The sequence below is a fragment of the Zea mays genome, chromosome 4 (assembly GCF_902167145.1).
Source record: "Zea mays cultivar B73 chromosome 4, Zm-B73-REFERENCE-NAM-5.0, whole genome shotgun sequence".
Classification (NCBI taxonomy): Eukaryota; Viridiplantae; Streptophyta; class Magnoliopsida; order Poales; family Poaceae; genus Zea; species Zea mays.
This window is the reverse complement of record NC_050099.1, coordinates 158409013-158428283: the sequence shown is the minus strand read 5'-3', so window position 1 is coordinate 158428283 and position 19271 is coordinate 158409013. Positions and strand designations below refer to the sequence as shown.

The 19271-nt window shown below is 42.6% G+C and overlaps 1 pseudogene across 1 annotated transcript; it reads right to left on the bottom strand.

The window, feature by feature from the left end:
- Positions 1-12541: 12541 nt before the first annotated feature.
- On the bottom strand, positions 12542-13046 carry LOC100278433 (single-strand binding protein pseudogene; annotated as a pseudogene). The gene has a single exon (NR_157157.1). The product of NR_157157.1 is annotated as a single-strand binding protein pseudogene (transcript).
- Positions 13047-19271: the final 6225 nt, after the last annotated feature.

Sequence of the window (19271 nt, the reverse complement as noted above, 5' to 3'; positions counted from 1 at the left end):
TGCTTGTGTGCAAGAAATGGTTGATACATCTACAATGCAGGGTTATAATACTTCAGAGATGATCAAGATTATGGACGGCACCAGGGAGAGCGATATTTATAGTTTGGGAGTGATTAGAAGGTCGCAAATGATAAGTTACTAAATGTGCGAGACATCTATTTGCTGGTCTCTTCCAATGATCTGGTTCTTCAGAGGAAAATGTCAGAAGTTTTCAGCTCCGAGGTTGTCATAGAAAGCAAGAAATCTAGGAAGGAGGGTAATTTAAATGCTTACTTTGAATTGACAACGGATTTTTGTAATTAATCATCATCTTTGGGACCAGATACAAGGAAAATACTAAAAGGCTTGAAGATATTGCAAGATGATAATAGATGGATACAGTGGTGAGGCTCCAATTTGTTTACAAAGTATGGTGTTATAGGCCTATAGCAGTGGCCAGCAGGATAGTTTTGTTTTCCTTTGTAATGTTTGTTACTTCTTGCATACATCAGATGTTTACAGTTCACAGTGGAGCCTATCGTATTTTTGGGTAAATCATGTTTTTTATAAGTGTCGGTCACATTTAACATGTTTCCTTTATCTCTATTCCTATGTGGTATTAAGTTTGGGATGAACTCATATAGGACAGAGAACACTGTATAATATGTTGTAGTGAAGATAAAAAAAAAATATATCACTAAAATGTAGACACAGAGAAAAGGGTTTTTTGTCTGCAATACGTAAGAAGGAAAATGGTATGATGACAAAATGGCAGGTGGAAAATAATTCATGTAGGAGAATATGTTGCAGAATGTAACCTTTTGGGTAGCGATCCAATTGTATCTGCTAGACATTTCCTTTCTGATTAGGCGTCGCATCAAGCTGTATATGTGAAAGTTCATTGTAAGTGGAAAATATGTAATGGTCTACAATTATAGCAGGACATAGGGTGATACTGTAACAGATGCTTCTAAAAATTTAGAAAGACTGTCAAGCAGTTATAGATATTCAAAAGATAGGCAGGAAGAAAGATAGCAATGACATTCTATTGAAATGTAAAAAATGTCAATACAAATGTTCATTATGTAAAGAAAGCAGCTCAGAACAGCTCAACAGTAAGTACTATTCCTGATAAGAAATTTTATTACAATTTATTAGCATACACTACCATATTGTAACTTTTTTGCATTTGATTGTGTCAGAATTATTTGTTATAAAAAAGTGTTCATACTGAGCTACTGAACATGAGGAAAAAAGAATAAAATTAAATGCATTCTGGCAAATTGGATAGTCACATCTGTTCTGGTAGGAGATGAAGCCCGGTAAAAGGAGTCTGCGATGGATCCAAGCGTCTGGGCAGTATGAACTGTGTTGGGCACTTGCTCTCAAATGCTATGAATTAAGAACAAGGCAACATAAAATATTAAATATCAATGCTCTTCGTCCGCCGAAACATTATCTCCACAAGGATTTAATGAATTTCGGACGAAGGTCACGAATATAGTATTACGAAGGTTTCACCTTCGTAATTAAACTTATAAAGGTAATACAAAGTAAAGTTAAAACATGAAATATTAAAGATAAATGTATTGAAAAACAAATGATCTTATTCACATATATTATTATATGAATTTAAGATGTTTGAATACAACGTTTAAATACATTTATACCTTTGCCTTGACAAGCAATAATTCCCGAGTGATGCGTTAGCAATTACAGGAATGCGTGAACAGTAAAGGAATACTGTTCACTATTTATAGGCACAGGACACAGCCTGTGAGGAATTACAATCATGCCCCTCATAAAAGTTTACAACATTGACTCAGACCCTTATGGACTAAAAGATCATTCTATCTTTAAGTCGGTTTGGCCCTTCGTCTTCGGATATGTTGTAGTTCCGAAGCTTCGTGAACGGTGTCTTCGGCATCATGTTCAAGCAGCTTCAACCGAAGCTGTTTCTTTTTACAGGACCTTCGGCGACGAAGCATGGTCCCAACAGTAGCCCCTTCGCGGTGCTAGATCGTTTTTCGTAACGAGCTTGATCCGTGAAAAAAGTCTCTTAGGCTTCAGGAAGCTGAAGGTCCGAAAAAACACCTTCCCTGAGCTCGTTGTCGAGAAACGATATAGCTTTCGAGCGCGTAACGGTCCCACCATGCAGGTTCACTGTTCTGATTTTTGCGGCCCACCGTTAATTGGGTGCGAGCGACTGTTTGCCTGGTGTAAAAATCCTGACGATTCACCTTCTTACCTGCAGCACTATATAAACAGACGGGTAGGTGTGAAGTTACCACAGCGTTCATTGCTATTGCACTGTTTTGCTGCCAAAATTTTTAACCATAGCCGAAGCTTGATTTTCGCATTCAAACGAAGCTCCAATTTGGTGTTTGCTTCATCAGAAGAAAAGCTTCGGAAGAAAAGGTTATTATTTTCCAAGAAATTTTTCAAGAAATACAGAATTAAATGGCCAGAGTGCGCTCTACTGCTAGAGTTGAGCGCGAGGGAGACGAAGCCGAAGGTGCGGAAACTGTTCCTATCTCTGAAGCAATGAAGCGATCTGGATTGATGACATCAGAAGACATCCCTGCTGCTGAAGCAGAACAAGCAGATATTGAGGAGGCTGGTACTAACGATGATTACAATATCGCAGTACCGAGCAAGCCTAGTCACCTGGAGTTCGGAAAGTCGACTATCTCGAAGGCTGATTTCCCAAAGATGGTGAAGTCGGGCTACTTCAGCGAAGATGAGAAAAAGATAATTCTCTTTGGTGGAGAAGAGATTACCCCGAAGCCACAAAAAGATGAAATAGTGATTTTTAAGAGTTTCCTCAAAGCTGGCTTGGGATTTCCTTTGAATAGGATGATTGCCGATGTGCTGAAAAAATTTGGGATCTATTTTCACCAACTAACTCCTAACGCTATTGTTAGACTTAGCGTTTATATTTGGGCTCTCCGAAGCCAAGCAGTGGAGTCATTTGCCGAAGGTTTCTGCCGAGTACCCGAGCTACACTACCAAACTAAGGCCAGAAAGGATGGGCTACATGAAAATTTTGGTTGCTACAACTTTGCATATCGGAAAACTACAAAATTTCCTATGATCAGCTATCGAAGCAAGTGGCCGGCAGGCTGGAAATCGGAATGGTTCTACGTCAAAGTTGATGACGACAAGGAGAAGCTTGTGCAGAGTCCGCTTGAACTAATCTTTGGAGAAACCCGACCTCAGTGCAATATGACGCCAGAAGGTCCGACCCAAACGGCGTTGGCTGAATTCAGAATTATTGCAGAGCACATTGGCACTAGGGATTTGGTGCAGGAATTTCTGGCTTTCAAAGTATTTCCAACTATGAAGGAATGGGCTATGCCGAAGCTTAAAGGAGAGAAGAAAGAGGGGGAGCTTGTGCGGTTACCCTATCATTATAAATTCAAGAAATACTTTAAGGCACCCTGCCAAGAATGGCTCGAAACAATCGAAATAATGAGCATAGAGATTCTTGGAAATTACTCTAAAAAGGAGGACCAATTGATGACAGCAGCCTTCGGCACCCGACCGAAACGAAGGCTAAACAGAGTACTTGATGCTATAGGCTTTGAATATCCTGACTATGGTCGATTGGGCGGAGACGGTGGAGGCCCGAAGAGAAAAAGAATCGCCAGCGCTATTGACGAAGAAAGCACCAAAGTGGCCAAAAAGAAAAAGGAAACTTCTGAAAAGTTGAGCCCTGAGCCGAAGGTGGCTGCTGCAAGAAAAAGGAGAACTGCATCTCTGGAACCGGAAGCATTGGTTCAAGAAGAAACTCCTGCGACACCTTCTGCTGCCGAAGTAGAAGAGATTATGAAGGTAATGACTGAACCCTTGCCTGTCAAGCTAAGTCCGCTGGCACCGGAACTGACGAAGTTTTTTCAGAAGGACAAAACAGCTTCGGCAGAAGAAAGTCCTGCACTGCCGAAAAAACAAAGAATTGTTCAAATAGCAGATGTGATTCATCAGACACCGCCACCGGCGACAGTGTCAAAAATTGTTTTTGCCGAGACCGCTGAAGCCGAAGGCGCCGCAGCCGAAGCTTCCAGAGTGAATACCACCGAAGCTGAAACCGGCGACGCCGAAGGTGCTGAGGCCGAAGCTGGGACCACAGAAGGTTCGAATCTGGAAACCACCCTTGAAGTTATTGACAATATTCTCCTGAAAATGGCTGAGGAGGAAGCTGATGTGGCTGCGGTAACGACGGCAACTGAAAAGGGAAAGGAGCAGATCGATGACATTTTAGAAGAAGAAAATTTTAACTTTCAAGATTTGCTTGGACAAGAGCTAACAGGCGCCGAAAAAGAGGAGTTGAAAAAATATGCCATATCTTTCGGGTATAAGCCAGGGGCTACGCTATTTGGTGGGGTTAACGAAGGGAAGCTGAGATGCCTTCGGAACCGCACCGAGGCTAAAGTTGTTAGAACCCTCTCCAAAAGCGTTGGTCTGTCGAAGCCAGAAGCGGACCTCTGCAGGTACCAGCGACACCATATCGTCGGAAGCCCGCTTTATGCTAATTTTAAGGTAACACATTTTATTATTATTATACATATTTTTTATTTTTTGGGTCGTTTTCTGACGAAGATTGTTTTGGCAGAGTATACTATTGAGTAAGGTTCTAAAAATGCAACAAGACCTCGAAGAGGAGAAGAACAAAATTATCATTAAAGATTTGGAAGAAAAAGTTGAAAGTTACAAAGCTGTAATGAAAAAGAAGAACTTCACCATCCAGGACCTTGAAATCATGGCTAAAGAACACGAAGGTGCATTAGAAAAGAAAGACTTTGTTATTCAGTCTATGGAAGGCTCCTTGGCTGAGGTCCAAGCTGAGAATAACAGTTTAAAGAATGAATTGCTCAAACAATCAGAAAAATCTGAGCAGGAAAAGAAACACCTAGAAGCAAGTCTTAAAACTGAGATGGAGAAGAATTCAAACTTGCAAAAATCCTTGAAGGAGCTTCAAGAGAAATGCCTAAGCTTCGGCAGCCGATGCGTGCAGCGGTTGAAGGATGTGTTTCATTCCATCGGAGCCAGCTCTGAAAAATTTACACCTTCAGCTGAAAATCTGCCCAGCACATTAGAATATATTGAAGGCGAGGTTGACGCTCTTGACGAAGTTATCGGTGGCCATGCTGACTTCTGCGCCCTGGTAGCTTCTCGGGGCACAGCTACCGCTTTTCTGAAGGCTGGCTGCACACATGGAAAAATTGTGAATAGACCAAACTTCAGCTTATCATCATCAGATCTGATAGATATTCCAAGCCTAGCCCGAAGTATCGGGAATAGATTTATGACCCAGATTTGGGTAAATGGCGGGCGAAAGATGGCGGGTGACGAAGCTCGAAGTCATCTTAAGCCGGTAAGAAGCTTATTTTTGTTACTTTTACCTTCTCCTTGAAATTTGCACCTTTCTCATTCTGCTTTTTAATATTCGTAGGATGACGAAGCTGAAGTATAACAAAGCTGAAGCTTGATAGTTGCTACAATATTCTTTCCTGCAAAAAATTCTTGTAATATATTTTGTTTCCGCTATCTGTGTACAATCTGCTTTGTTGTGGGCGAAACTTCTTTTTTGAGCCGAAGGCGAAAAAACACCTTCCCTTCTTTTCGTACATAACGAAGCATAAGAAATTTTCCTTTTTCGAAGTCTTTCCTCATTGCCGAAGCGCCTATATTTTTTGTGTGATGTGATGATGATTCTATATATGTCTAAATGAATGCTTATGAATGCAAATGACATGATGAAATGTATTATGGAGATGAATATTGAGAATGATTCAAATCTTTTCACTTTTCAGCTTCATCGTTTACTTTTCAGTATATCAGCGTTGACTTTTCGCTGTAAGCCTCCCTTAGGAGCTTCTTCGCCTTTTACTTTCAGCGGAATCAGCGTTGACTTTTCGCTGTAAGCCTCCCTTAAGAGCTTCTTCGCCTTTTACTTTCAGCGGAATCAGCGTTGACTTTTCGCTGTAAGCCTCCCTTAGGAGCTTCTTCGCCTTTTACTTTCAACGGAATCAGCGTTGACTTTTCGCTGTAAGCTCTGCATTCCCTTAGGAACGACTTTTGAGCTTCTCCCTGCTTTCTTTTCTTTTCCCTTGGCATTTTACATTTACATTTTTTGGGGGATATCACTTTTATAGAACCGAAATAAATAAAGAAAAATTACATGTTGTGGCCCCATTAAAAACCTTTCTCCCCCTTTGGAAAGGAAAAGGGTGCCACAAAAAAGAATGGAAAAAAATTACATCAAATTAAACATAATATCGCCGAAGCTCATCCGCAATCCAAGACCTAGGGATGTCGTTGCCGTCCATATCCTTCAATCTATAGGAACCGGGTCTTGACGAAGATACTACCAGAAAAGGTCCTTCCCACTTCAGATGTAATTTACCCACTGTCTCAGGGTTAGCTACTCTTCGAAGCACCAGATGTTCTGGTTCAATGTTCTTGAGCTTAACCTTTCTGTCACGCCATTTTATTGTTTCGGCTTGATATTTATTGATGTTTTCCACAGCCTGAAGTCTGATCCGTTCTATAGCATCTTTTTTCCACAGAGCAATCAGCTTCGTCTTCACCCTCTGCCGAAGTTACCGTTCTTATTGATCCTGTTTTGGCCTCTTCCGGGGTTATTGCTTCATCCCCAAACAATATTTTGAAAGGTGTAAAGCCTGTTGATCTTGACATGGTTGTGTTATGGCTCCACACCACTTTGATTAACTCGTCTGGCCACTTTCCCCTGGGCTGATTGAAGATTGACTTCATTATTCCTGTCATTATGATCCCGTTAGCCCGTTCGACAAGTCCGTTTGACTCCGGATGTCGAACTGATGCAAAATGGATCTTCGTGCCAATTTGATCACAAAATTCTCTGAAAGCTTCAGAATCAAACTGTGTCCCATTATCCACAGTAATGGCCTTCGGCACTCCGAAGTGACAAACAATATTTTGCCAGAAAAACTTTTGAATAGTAACCGAAGTTATTATGGCTAGCGGCTTTGCCTCAATCCACTTGGAAAAATATTCCACTGCCACTACAACATATCTTAAGTTCCCCTGTGCTGGTGGCAATGGACCTAGTAAATCAAGGCCCCACCTTTGCAACGGCCAAGTGGGTTGTATTAATTGAGTTAAAGACGAAGGTTGTTTTTGATCTCTTGCACATTTCTGACAACCTTCGCACTTTTGGACTAAATCCGCTGCATCCGAAGCTGCCTTCGGCCAATAAAATCCTTGACGAAAAACTTTCCCAAGCAAAGGCCTAGATCCAATGTGAGATCCACACAGGCCTGCATGTATTTCCTTCATTAATTCTATACCTTCGGATCTAGATAAACACTTGAGCAATGGGGAACAGACCCCTCGCTTGTACAGCTCCCCTTCTATTATGACATATGGTCGAGCTCTTGCTTCTATTCTTTTGTTGTAAGCTTCGTCGTCTGAAAGAAAATTACCCTGAAGGAAAGAGATGATTTCAGTTCTCCAATCTTCACTATAGACAGGGGATATATTAAGGACCGCTCTTTCAAGAAGCTCGACCGAAGGTGCTTTTATTGTTTCAAAAAATACTTCCGAAGGTAAAGGCAGCCCCTGTGCTGCTGACTTGGCCAATAGATCAGCATATTCATTTTCTCCACGAGGAATATTTTTAACAGAGAACCCTTCAAAGGAAACCTCGATCCTTCGGACTGTATCTAGATATTTTCAAGCTTCGGATCTCTTGCTTTATAGCTCTTGTCAACATGACCAGAAATAACTTGGGAATCAGTTTTAAGAATGGCCCTTCTGATCCCCATTGCCTTTAACTTCCGAAGGCCCAAGAGCAGAGCTTCATATTCAACAATATTGTTTGTACAACTGAAATCAAGTCTCGCCGCATAACAAGTTTTAACTTTGGAAGGTGAAACCAACACAGCAGCTGCTCCTGCTCCGAAAGTTCCCCAAGACCCATCGCAAAACACTGTCCATGCTTCGGCATCTTTATTCATTTCTTCCTCCTGAGCCCCTGGCGTCCAGTCAGCAATGAAGTCTGCCAACGCTTGGGACTGAATCGAAGATCTGTGGACATAATCAATACAAAATTCATTGAGCTCTGTAGCCCATTTTCCAATCCTTCCAGTAGCTTCTCGGTTTCTCATAATATCCTTCAAAGGTTGTGAAGAAGGAACAATTATGTTGTAAGCTTGAAAATAATGCCGAAGCTTCCTGGAGGCCATCAAAACAGCATACAGTACTTTCTCCAATTCTGTATAATTTTTCTTTGATAAACTAAGAACTTCAGATACAAAATATATTGGGGCCTGCTTCTTGACTTGTCCTTCAAGCTTCTCCTGGACAAGTGCTGCACTTACCGCTGAGTGCGAAGCTGCCACATATAATAACAAAGGAGCCCCTGGCGTTGGTGGAGTAAGTGTTGTTAGATCTATCAAATATTGCTTCAGTTCTTCGAAGGCTTTCTGCTGGACTGGTCCCCATTGAAAAACTTTGGCTGACTTCAGCACTTCGAAAAATGGTAATTTCTCTCTGCTGATCTAGATATGAATCTGTTGAGAGATGCCAGCCTTCCTGTCAATCTTTGAGCCCCCTTCTTTGTACTTGGTGGTTCCATTCGAAGTATAGCTTTGATTTTGCTTGGATTAGCCTCAATTCCCTTTGTTGAAACTAGGCAACCAAGAAATTTCCCCTTCTTCACTCCGAAGACACATTTTTCCGGATTCAGCTTTAAACCAGCCTGTCTAAAATTAGCGAAGGTCTCCTGCAGATCAGCAATGTGATTATCTTGCTTCGTGCTTTTTACAATGATATCATCAACATAAGTTAACACATTCCTGCCTATCTGAGAATGGAGGACCTTCGCTGTCATTCTGCTGAAACTTCCTCCGGCATTCTTAAGCCCCTCAGGCATCCGAAGGTAACAATATGTTCCACTGGGGGTTATGAAGCTGGTTTTCGGTTCATCCTCCTTCTTCATCCAGATTTGATGATAGCCTGAATAGCAATCCAGCAGACTCATAAGCTCTGATGAAGCTGCTGCATCGACTAAGGAATCTATCCTTGGCAATGGAAACTCATCCTTCGGACAGGCCTTGTTGAGATCAGTAAAATCGATACACATTCTCCATTTACCATTGGCCTTCTTTACCATAACAGTGTTAGCCAACCATTCTGGATATTTTACTTCTCTAATAACTCCGACACTGAGGAGTCTTTTCACTTCGTTCCGAGCACCTTTGGCCTTGTCATCAGACATCTTCCGCAGCCTTTGCTTTCTTGGTCTGAAGGATGGATCAACATTGAGCGAGTGCTCAATAACATCCCTGTTAACTCTGCAAAGATCATTAGCTGACCAAGCAAAAACATCTTTGTTGTTGAACAAAAACCTTATCAAGGTTTTCTCCTGTTCTTCGAACAGTTGAGATCCCAATAGCACCTTCTGCTCTGCTATGTCCTCACATAAGAGCATGGGCTTCGGCTGATCATCCGAAGCAGCTTTTTCCCTTCTGAACTTGTATTGCTCACAAGCTTCATCTCGATCTATATTATGGATTGCTTTTGAGTCTGACCAATTTCCTTCGGCCCTTCTGGCAGCTTCCTGGCTTCCATGAATAGCAATGGGCCCTTGGTCTAAAGGTATCTTCATGCAAAGATAAGCTGGATGAAGAATTGCTTTGAAGGCATTGAGATCGAGAGTACCACGACCAATGATTGCATTGTAAGGGTATTCCATGTCAACAATATCAAACACAACTTGTTCAGTCCTTGTGTTGTTGATAAATCCGAAGGTCACTGGCATTGTGATTTTGCCGAGTGCTACAATCTGCCTTCCTCCGAAGCCGCAGAGGGGATGTGTGGCATCATGAATTTTATCTTCAGGCTCTTGCATCTGTTTGAAGGCTTTAGCAAATATAATATCAGCTGCGCTGCCTGTATCAACCAAAACATTATGGACCAGAAATCCTTTGATCACACAAGAGATAACCATAGCATCGTTGTGTGGGTAATCCTTGAGTTGAAGATCCTCTTGGGAGAAGGTAATTGGAATGTGAGACCATCTTGACTTGATGAAGGGTCCTTGCACTCCGACATGTTGTACCCTTCTCTGTGCCTCCTTTTTCTGCTTTTTGTTGGCTGGCTCTGAGCATGAACCGCCTGTTATCGGGAGTACCAACTTCGGAGCCGAAGCAGGTCCAGCTTGAGTGTTGAACGAAGCCATCAACTCAAAAAAGTGGAAGTGAGTTCACCGGAGGTGGGCGCCAATGTTGGGCACTTGCTCTCAAATGCTATGAATTAAGAACAAGGCAACATAAAATGTTAAATATCAATGCCCTTCGTCCGCTGAAACATTATCTCCACAAGGATTTAATGAATTTCGGACGAAGGTCACGAATATAGTATTACGAAGGTTTCACCTTCGTAATTAAACTTATAAAGGTAATACAAAGTAAAGTTAAAACATGAAATATTAAAGATAAATGTATTGAAAAACAAATGATCTTATTCACATATATTATTATATGAATTTAAGATGTTTGAATACAACGTTTAAATACATTTATACCTTTGCCTTGACAAGCAATAATTCCCAAGTGATGCGTTAGCAATTACAGGAATGCATGAACAGTAAAGGAATACTGTTCACTATTTATAGGCACAGGACATAGCCTGTGAGGAATTACAATCATGCCCCTCATAAAAGTTTACAACATTGACTCAGACCCTTATGGACTAAAAGGTCATTCTATCTTTAAGTCAGTTTGGCCCTTCGTCTTCGGATATGCTGTAGTTCCAAAGCTTCGTGAACGGTGTCTTCGGCATCATGTTCAGCAGCTTCAGCCGAAGCTGTTTCTTTTTACAGGACCTTCGGCGATGAAGCATGGTCCCAACAAACTGTTTATGAATAACCAGATTAAAATTCATTGTGTATATGTTAAGGATTGACCGGAAAAAGGAAAGCCATTTTTTAAAATTATAAATAAATAACTTACATCTGTGGATGCCTTTGTTGATTATTTCTCCTAGTAGTAGTAGAAGGTGATTCTTGTAGGAATTTGAGAATATGACGATAGTTAAAGTAATAAAATGGTGCAAGTATTAGAGCTTAGATTTCCACTATAAGGCCTCCTGTTCTGGTATTTTAGTGCTTATCCTTGTATGTGTGCCATCACTCTTGAAGATCTACACCAAAGCTTGCAACATGGAAGTACTGTAGTAAACAACTACAATTAGTTAGCAATTTCATTGTAATTCTCAGGTGGCTAAATCGACCGGAGGTCAGACTCGGAAGTCTTTGATGTCATATATTCTGAGTTGTGCCCCTTTATCTATACCTGCAAGTTGGCATGTTGCTATGACCTGTGGAGGAGAATATAGGCATCAAACGCTAAGATAGAAAGAGAAGGTAGGTAGTCGGAAGATCAATTCGCTTGGTCTAGAATGCATCACCCAAACAGCAACCACATGGATTGTGGTCGATACCTATAGTCGATACCTGAATCGTCAGGTTTCAGTAATCTGAGTCGCTCTGACAACTTTATGTCGTATGTTGTCTGTGTGTGCAAGGTAATAGTGTTGTTCCTTAGTTGTTGTTTTTCTTTATTTGTTCCGCTTCTATTACTTCCTGAAAATATTTCAAAATCCTTCTAAAAGTCACCCTCTTTCTGTAAAACTGGTAGCTGTCAGAATTTGGTGCCTTTTTTACTGATAGCTTCATAGTCCGCTCTGCATATATAGATCCAATTAAACTTAGATGCATACCAATTTTCTTGAGAAAATGTTTGTATCCAGAAACACGTATGAATGCGAATAAATCTGAGAGGTGACTCATTAATGAACGATACATCATTGACCAAGAACATGGTAGACTACAACTGATGCACTAATACAAAAAGGAAAAACCAACAAGCTAGTCCAGCAGTACGTGCTGGCACACCTCCCGAAAAAATGTCTAACAACGGAGAACAGGGTGCAAAAATATGAGAATATGCATTACAGAATGTAGCATTCCAAAATTAGTATACTCTGCAGCAGTAGGTAGCTAGCCAAGAGCATTCAGTTTGAATGTATCATCCAAAAATGGAAGTAATAAAGAAGCACGGGAGAGAAGAGAAAAAGGGATATAAAAAAGAAAAAATGATGTAGCTAGGAAATCACAGGACCGAGAAACTAAATAGAAAAAAGTAAATAGGTTATTTTACCAAATAACTTAGTGAGATATGTTCACAATTAAGTATTCTTGTCAGTTGTTACCTAACCAAGTCGACAAACGAATGAACTATAACTTAGTAAGCATAACGATGCCTTTGAAACAGAGAGCACAACAGAAATAGATCACCAAATTTTGTCAGGTTGTGAGAAAATTTCTTAAAGGTAGCAAACAGTTGAGAGAATATATTGGTCAATATTCACTACTTCAAAATAAGGTTCCTATTTAACTAAGGGTATAGCTTCGCCACATCAAAGAACTGTTATGTAGTTCCATTTCACTTTCTGACATCACCGCCCAACTACACTATCCATAAATAAACAAAAAAATTCAATTACATGGTCTTGGCAATCATCTTTGTTGTTGCGAGATACATTAGAAATCAATGAATTGACTAACACGAATCAAAATAAGCAATACCATGTAGTATCGACTCTCGACTTCCATACGGCAAAGCAACTCCCCACAACAGAGGAGCGACTGGGAAGTTGGCAGTTGCCGCAGGTTGACACCGGTGCCTACAGTCCCAATGAACTGCATCGTATTGCAGATCTCTTTGCTCCAGGGTATATGGTCATGGCATCGTTGTCGACGTGGGCAGCGGCAGTGCCTCACTATACTGAGTGGGACTCCGGAGGCGGCGACATCGTGGCAGCAGTTGTGGAGAGAGGCGGCTACGAACATGATCCATGGGGCTGGGACTTAGGGTTTTGAGTGGAGAGACAACATCGGGCAACGCTTCCTGCGACGTTGGATTTCACTCCACAAGTAGGTGCTGGCGATGGAGACAGGGAGGAGTGATCTAGGATTCTGTTCTGCTATTTGTGGTGGACAGGCCGAGGCCGAGGCAGAGCGCAGGAGAAGATGCGGCAGCGGCGGGAGCATGCTGTAGCGGCATACGGAGGAAGCTGCTTTAGCAGGCCCCTTTATGCGCAGTCTAAAAACCTCCTGAACTGCTGCTAGCGTTTGTTACCCTTGGAGCAGCATCAAACGGCTGAAATAAAAGGAGCTGACGTGGACACGTGAGAGAGGCTGTTTTGGAGCTGCTTTGATGTATAGGAAATGACCTGTGGAGGGAAGTTTTTGCATCAGGGTACCTAGCTAACTTTGTCAGAGTTCACAAATAAGGCATATGACGTGCATTTTAATCAAGTTACATAAGAATATATGAAAGTGTCAATTGGAAAAGATGTTTTCTCCATACTCAAAGCTGAGTGTTCAAGCCTTCTAACTATTGATTGTTGATATTATGCACCACTTACTCTTATGTAACTAGAGTATGACCATATATGTATTGGCTACTGGTACCATTCATTTACTCTTACATAGTTGGAGAGTAATTTAGTAGTTGTAGGAATGAAAAAACTAATAACGGCTAGTTTGGCAACCCCATTTTTCCAATGGATTTTTATTTTCTCAAGGAAAATTAGTTCATTTTTCCTTGGGAAAATATGAAACCCTCGGGAAAATAGAGTTAACAAACTAACCCTAAAGAGATGTTTACTATAAATGTCATATATGGATATGCCAAATACATAGCTTCCCACACATAAATTTGTCAATGTTAACCCAAACTCAAACTTGGCTTTGATTACAAAATCAAAAACAAGTGGTGGCTAAATAATCCAAATATAACAAATCATTTGAAAACTTCCATTGTTTGAATTTCAAATTGCTACTTTGGACTCATATTGCTTTAAGTTAGTCATATTTGATTTGCTTTAGGTGTGTTGGCATAATTCAACAAAAAGGGGGGATTATTGAAAGGGAAATGTGTTAGATAGTCATTTCTACCTGTTTTGGTTATTAGTATTGAAAGGGAAATAGGGTTAAACTTTTCCTACAATTAATTTTGGTGGTTGAATGCCCAACACAAATATATGGACTAACTAGTGTGCTCTAGAATACATGGTCTACAGGTGCATAAAGGTTCAACACAAACCAATAAATATTCAAGTTAGGGATCAAATTCAACGGAGCAAAAGAAACCAAGTGTGCCGTGGTCTAGCGCACCGGACTGTCCGGTGTGCGACCGGACAGTGTCCGGTGCACCAGGCCCGTACAGGGTTGAACCAGCCACTCTCGGGTTTCAGCAGGCGCACTCCACCATAATTGAAAGTCGCCTAGAGGGGGGGTGAATAGGGCGAATCTAAAATTTATAAACTTAAGCACAACTACAAGCCGGGTTAGCGTTAGAAATATGAACGAGTCCGAGAGAGAGGGCGGAAAACAAACCGCAAGCAAACAAAGAGTGAGACACAAGGATTTGTTTTACCGAGGTTCGGTTTTTGCAAACCTACTCCCCGTTGAGGTGGTCACAAAGACCGGGTCTCTTTCAACCCTTTCCCTCTCTCAAACGGTCACTTAGACCGAGTGAGCTTCTCTTCTCAATCAAACGGAACACAAAGTCCCCGCAAGGACCACCACACAATTGGTGTCTCTTGCCTTGGTTACAATTGAGTTTGATCACAAGAAGGAATGAGAAAAAGAAGCAATCCAAGCGCAAGAGCTCAAATGAACACAAGTCACTCTCTCTCTAGTCACTATTTGATTTGGAATGAACTAAGGACTTGGGAGAGGATTTGATCTCTTTGGTGTCTTGTATTGAATGCTATAGCTCTTGTAAGGTGTGGGAAGTTAGAAAACTTGGATGCAATGAATGGTGGGGTGGTTGCCAACCACCAAAAGTGGCCGTTGGGAGGCTGTCTGTCGCGTGGCGCACCGGACAGTCCGGTGCGCCAGCCACGTCAGCCGGCCGTTGGGTTCTGACCGTTGGAGCTCTGACTGGTGGGGCCTCTGGGCTGTCTGGTGGTGCACCGGACAGGTCCTGTAGACTGTCCGGTGCGCCGTCCGGTGCTGCCTTGACTCTGGCGCGCACTGTAGCTTATTGAATGCGTTTGCAGTCGACCGTTGGCGCGAAGTAGTCGTTGCTCCGCTGGCACACCGGACAGTCCGGTGAAAAAACTAATAACGGCTAGTTTGGCCTCCCATTTTCCCGAAGGTGGCAAGTTCAGCTCTGAGTTCCCTGGTGCACCGGACACTGTCCGGTGGCATACCGGATAGTCCGGTGCGCCAAACCAGGGTGCCTTTTGGGATGTCTTTAGCTCTCTTTATTTGAACCCATCTTTGGTCTTTTTATTGGCTTGTTGTGAACCTTTGGCACCTGTAAAACTTATAGACTAGAGCAAACTAGTTAGTCCAATTATTTGTGTTGGGCAATTCAACCACCAAAATCAATTTAGGAAAAGGTATAAGCCTATTTCCTTTTCAATCTCCCCCTTTTTGGTGATTGATGCCAACACAAACCAAAGCAAATATATAAGTGCATAATTGAACTAGTTTGCAGAATGTGAGTGCAAAGGTTACTTGGAATTGAACCAATAACTATTATCATAAGATATGCATGGATTGATTTCTTTTTCATTTTCAACATTTTGGACCACGCTTGCACCACATGATTTGTTTTTTGCAAATTCTTTTGTAAATTCTTTTCAAAGTCCTTTTGCAAATAGTCAAAGGTAAATGAATAAGATTTTGAGAAGCATTTTCAAGATTTAAAATTCTCTCCCCTGTTTCAAATGTTTTCCCTTTGACTAAACAAAACTCCCCCTTAGTGAGATCCTCCTCTTAGTGTTCAAGAGGGTTTTGTAATTTTCGAAGATACTCCTTTCTCCCCCTTTTGAACACAATAAGATATCAATTTGAAAACATCATTTTTAAAATTCGTGGTCGTGCGGTCCTTTTGCTTTGGGCTAATACTTTCCCCCCCTTTGGCATGAATCGCCAAAAACGGATACTTTGAGTGAAATATAAGCCCCTGCTAACTACTTTCTCCCCCTTTGGCGAACACAATATGAGTGAAGATTATACCAAAGTTGGAGAGCAGCGTGGAGTGACGGCGAAGGATGAGTAAATTCAATGGAGTGGAGTGGAAGCCTTTGTTTTCACCGAAGACTCCTATTCCCTTTCAATCTATGACTTGGTTTGAAATACACTTGAAAACACATTAGTCATAGCACATGAAAGAGATATGATCAGAGGTATATTTATGAGCTATGTGTGCAAAACATCAAAAGAAATTCCGAGAATCAAGAATATTTAGCTCATGCCTAAGTTTGTTAAATGTTTGTTCATCTAGTGGCTTGGTAAACATATCGGCTAATTGTTCTTTGGTGTTAATATATGCAATCTCGATATCTCCCTTTTGTTGGTGATCCCTTAGAAAATGATGCCGAATGGCTATGTGTTTAGTGCGGCTATGTTCAACGGGATTATCCGCCATGCAGATTGCACTCTCATTATCACATAGAATAGGAACTTTGGTTAATTTGTAACCATAGTCCCTAAGGGTTTACCTCATCCAAAGCAATTGCGCGCAACAATGGCCTGCGGCAATATACTCGGCTTCAGCGGTAGAAAGAGCGACAGAATTTTGCTTCTTTGAAGCCCAAGACACCAGAGACCTTCCCAAGAACTGGCAAGTCCCCGATGTGCTCTTTCTATTAATTTTACAACCCACCCAATCGGCATCTGAATAACCAATTAAATCAAATGTGGATCCTGAAAGGGAAATATGCCCATGGGCCATTTCTAAGTATTTTGGTGATTTAGTGTCCAACACAAGTGCCTAAGTGTAAAAAGGTGGACAAAGTACAAATCAAGGATAAAGGTATGTTTCTCAGACTTAGTACATTGTTTTATGGACTAATGTATTGTATCTAAGTGCTGGAAACAGGAAAAATCCAATTGGAAATGTCTTGGCTCGAGCAGCCAAGACTCTGCTGAGTCTGGGAGCACCGGACTGTCCGGTGGTGCACCGGACAGTGTCCGGTGCGCCAGGCTGGCTCGAGCGAAGTGGCCGCTCTCGGGAATTCACCGGCGACGTACGGCTATAATTCACCGGACTGTCCGGTGTGCACCGGACTGTCCGGTGAGCCAACGGTCGGCCGGGCCAACGGTAGGCCGCGCAATCTGCGCGGGACACGTGGCCGAGCCAACGGCTAGAAGGGGGCACCGGACTGTCCGGTGTGCACCGGACATGTCCAGTGTGCACCGGACATGTCCGGTGCGCCAACAGCTCCCAGGCTGCCAACGGTCGACTGCGTCATTTTTGGAAAGAAATCGGGCACCGGACAGTGTCCGGTGTGCACCGGACTGTCCGGTGCGCCAGTCGACAGAAGGCAAGATCAGCCTTCCTAGAGTGCTCTCAACGGCTCCTAGCTGCCTTGGGGCTATAAAAGAGGCCCCTAGGCGCATGGAGGAGCACACCAAGCATTCCTACAACATTCCTAAGCACCAAGACATCGATTCCGCGCCTTTAATTCTTTGCGATAGCAATTAGAGCTCTAGTTGAGTGGTGAACTCATTGAGTTGTGTTGTGAGCTCTCGTTGCAACTTGTGTGCGTGGTGTTGCTGTGATTTCTTGTCTTGAGTGCGTTGCTAATCCCTCCCTTGCTCCGTACTTCTTTGTGAATTTCAAGTGTAAGGGCGAGAGGCTCCAAGTTGTGGAGATTCCTGGCAAACGGGATTGAGAAAAGCAAGCAAAACACCATGGTATTCAAGTGGGTCTTTGGACCGCTTGAGAGGGGTTGATTGCAACCCTCGTCCGTTGGGACGCCACAACGTGGAGTAGGCAAGCGTTGGTCTTGGCCGAACCACGGGATAACCACCGTGCCATCTCTGTGTTTGATCTCTTATGGTTATTGTGTTTTGACTCCTCTCTAGCCACTTGGCAATTATTGTGCTAACGATTAACCAAGTTTTATGGCTTAAGTTTCAAGTTTCACAGGATCACCTATTCACCCCCCTCTAGGTGCTCTCAATTGGTATCAGAGCCGTTCTCTTCACAAAGGGACTAACCGCCCGAAGAGATGGATCCTAAGGGGAAGGGAATTGTGATCAACGACAAAGAGAAGGAATCTTTCGTCAACGAGCCGAAGGATGACAAGCCTACCGAATCCGGCTCGGGCCATAGACGGAAGGATGGGAAGAAGAAGAAGACAAGGCGCATCAAGGAAATTGTCTACTACGACGACAGCGATGAGTCTACTTCTTCCCAAAAGGACGACGACCACAACAACTACGAGAGAAGGAAACCGGTTAATTCGAACTTTTCTTTTGACTACTCTCGTATTCCGCAAAGTTCAAATTCACATTTGCTCTCCATTCCTCTCGGCAAGCCTCCACACTTTGATGGGGAGGACTACGGATTTTGGAGCCACAAAATGCGTAGTCACCTATTCTCTCTCCATCCTAGTATATGGGAGATTGTAGAAAGTGGAATGCACTTTGATAGTACGGATAGTCCCATGTTCATTAATGAGCAAATACATAAGAATGCACAAGCTACTACTGTTCTTCTAGCTTCATTGTGCAGGGATGAATACCACAAAGTGAGCGGCTTGGATAACGCCAAGCAAATATGGGACACCCTCAAGATTTCTCATGAGGGGAACGACGTCACCTTGCTCACCAAGATGGAGTTGGTGGAGGGCGAGCTTGGACGATTCGCGATGATAAGGGGCGAGGAGCCAACCCAAACATACAACCGGCTCAAGACCCTTATCAACAAAATAAGGAGCTATGGAAGCACGCGATGGACGAACCACGACGTCGTCCGACTAATGCTAAGGTCGTTTACCGTTCTTGATCCTCATATGGTGAATAATATTCGTGAGAATCCCAGGTACACCAAAATGTCGCCCGAAGAAGTCCTTGGCAAATTCGTAAGCGGGCGAATGATGATCAAGGAGGCGAGATACGTGGACGACGCATTGAATGGTCCAATCAACGAGCCTCAACCCCTTGCTCTCAAGGCAACAAGAAGCAAGGAGGCGCTACCTAGCAAGGTGGCACAAATCGAGGCGGCCGGACTTAATGATGAAGAGATGGCCCTCATCATCAAGAGATTCAAGATGGCGCTAAAGGGTCGCAAGGGGCAGCCAAGCAAGACCAAGACAAAGGGGAAGCGCTCATGCTTCAAATGTGGTAAGCTTGGTCATTTTATTGCTAACTGTCCCGACAATGATAGTGATCAGGATCAAGGGAACAAGAGGGAGAAGAAGAAGAACTATAAGAA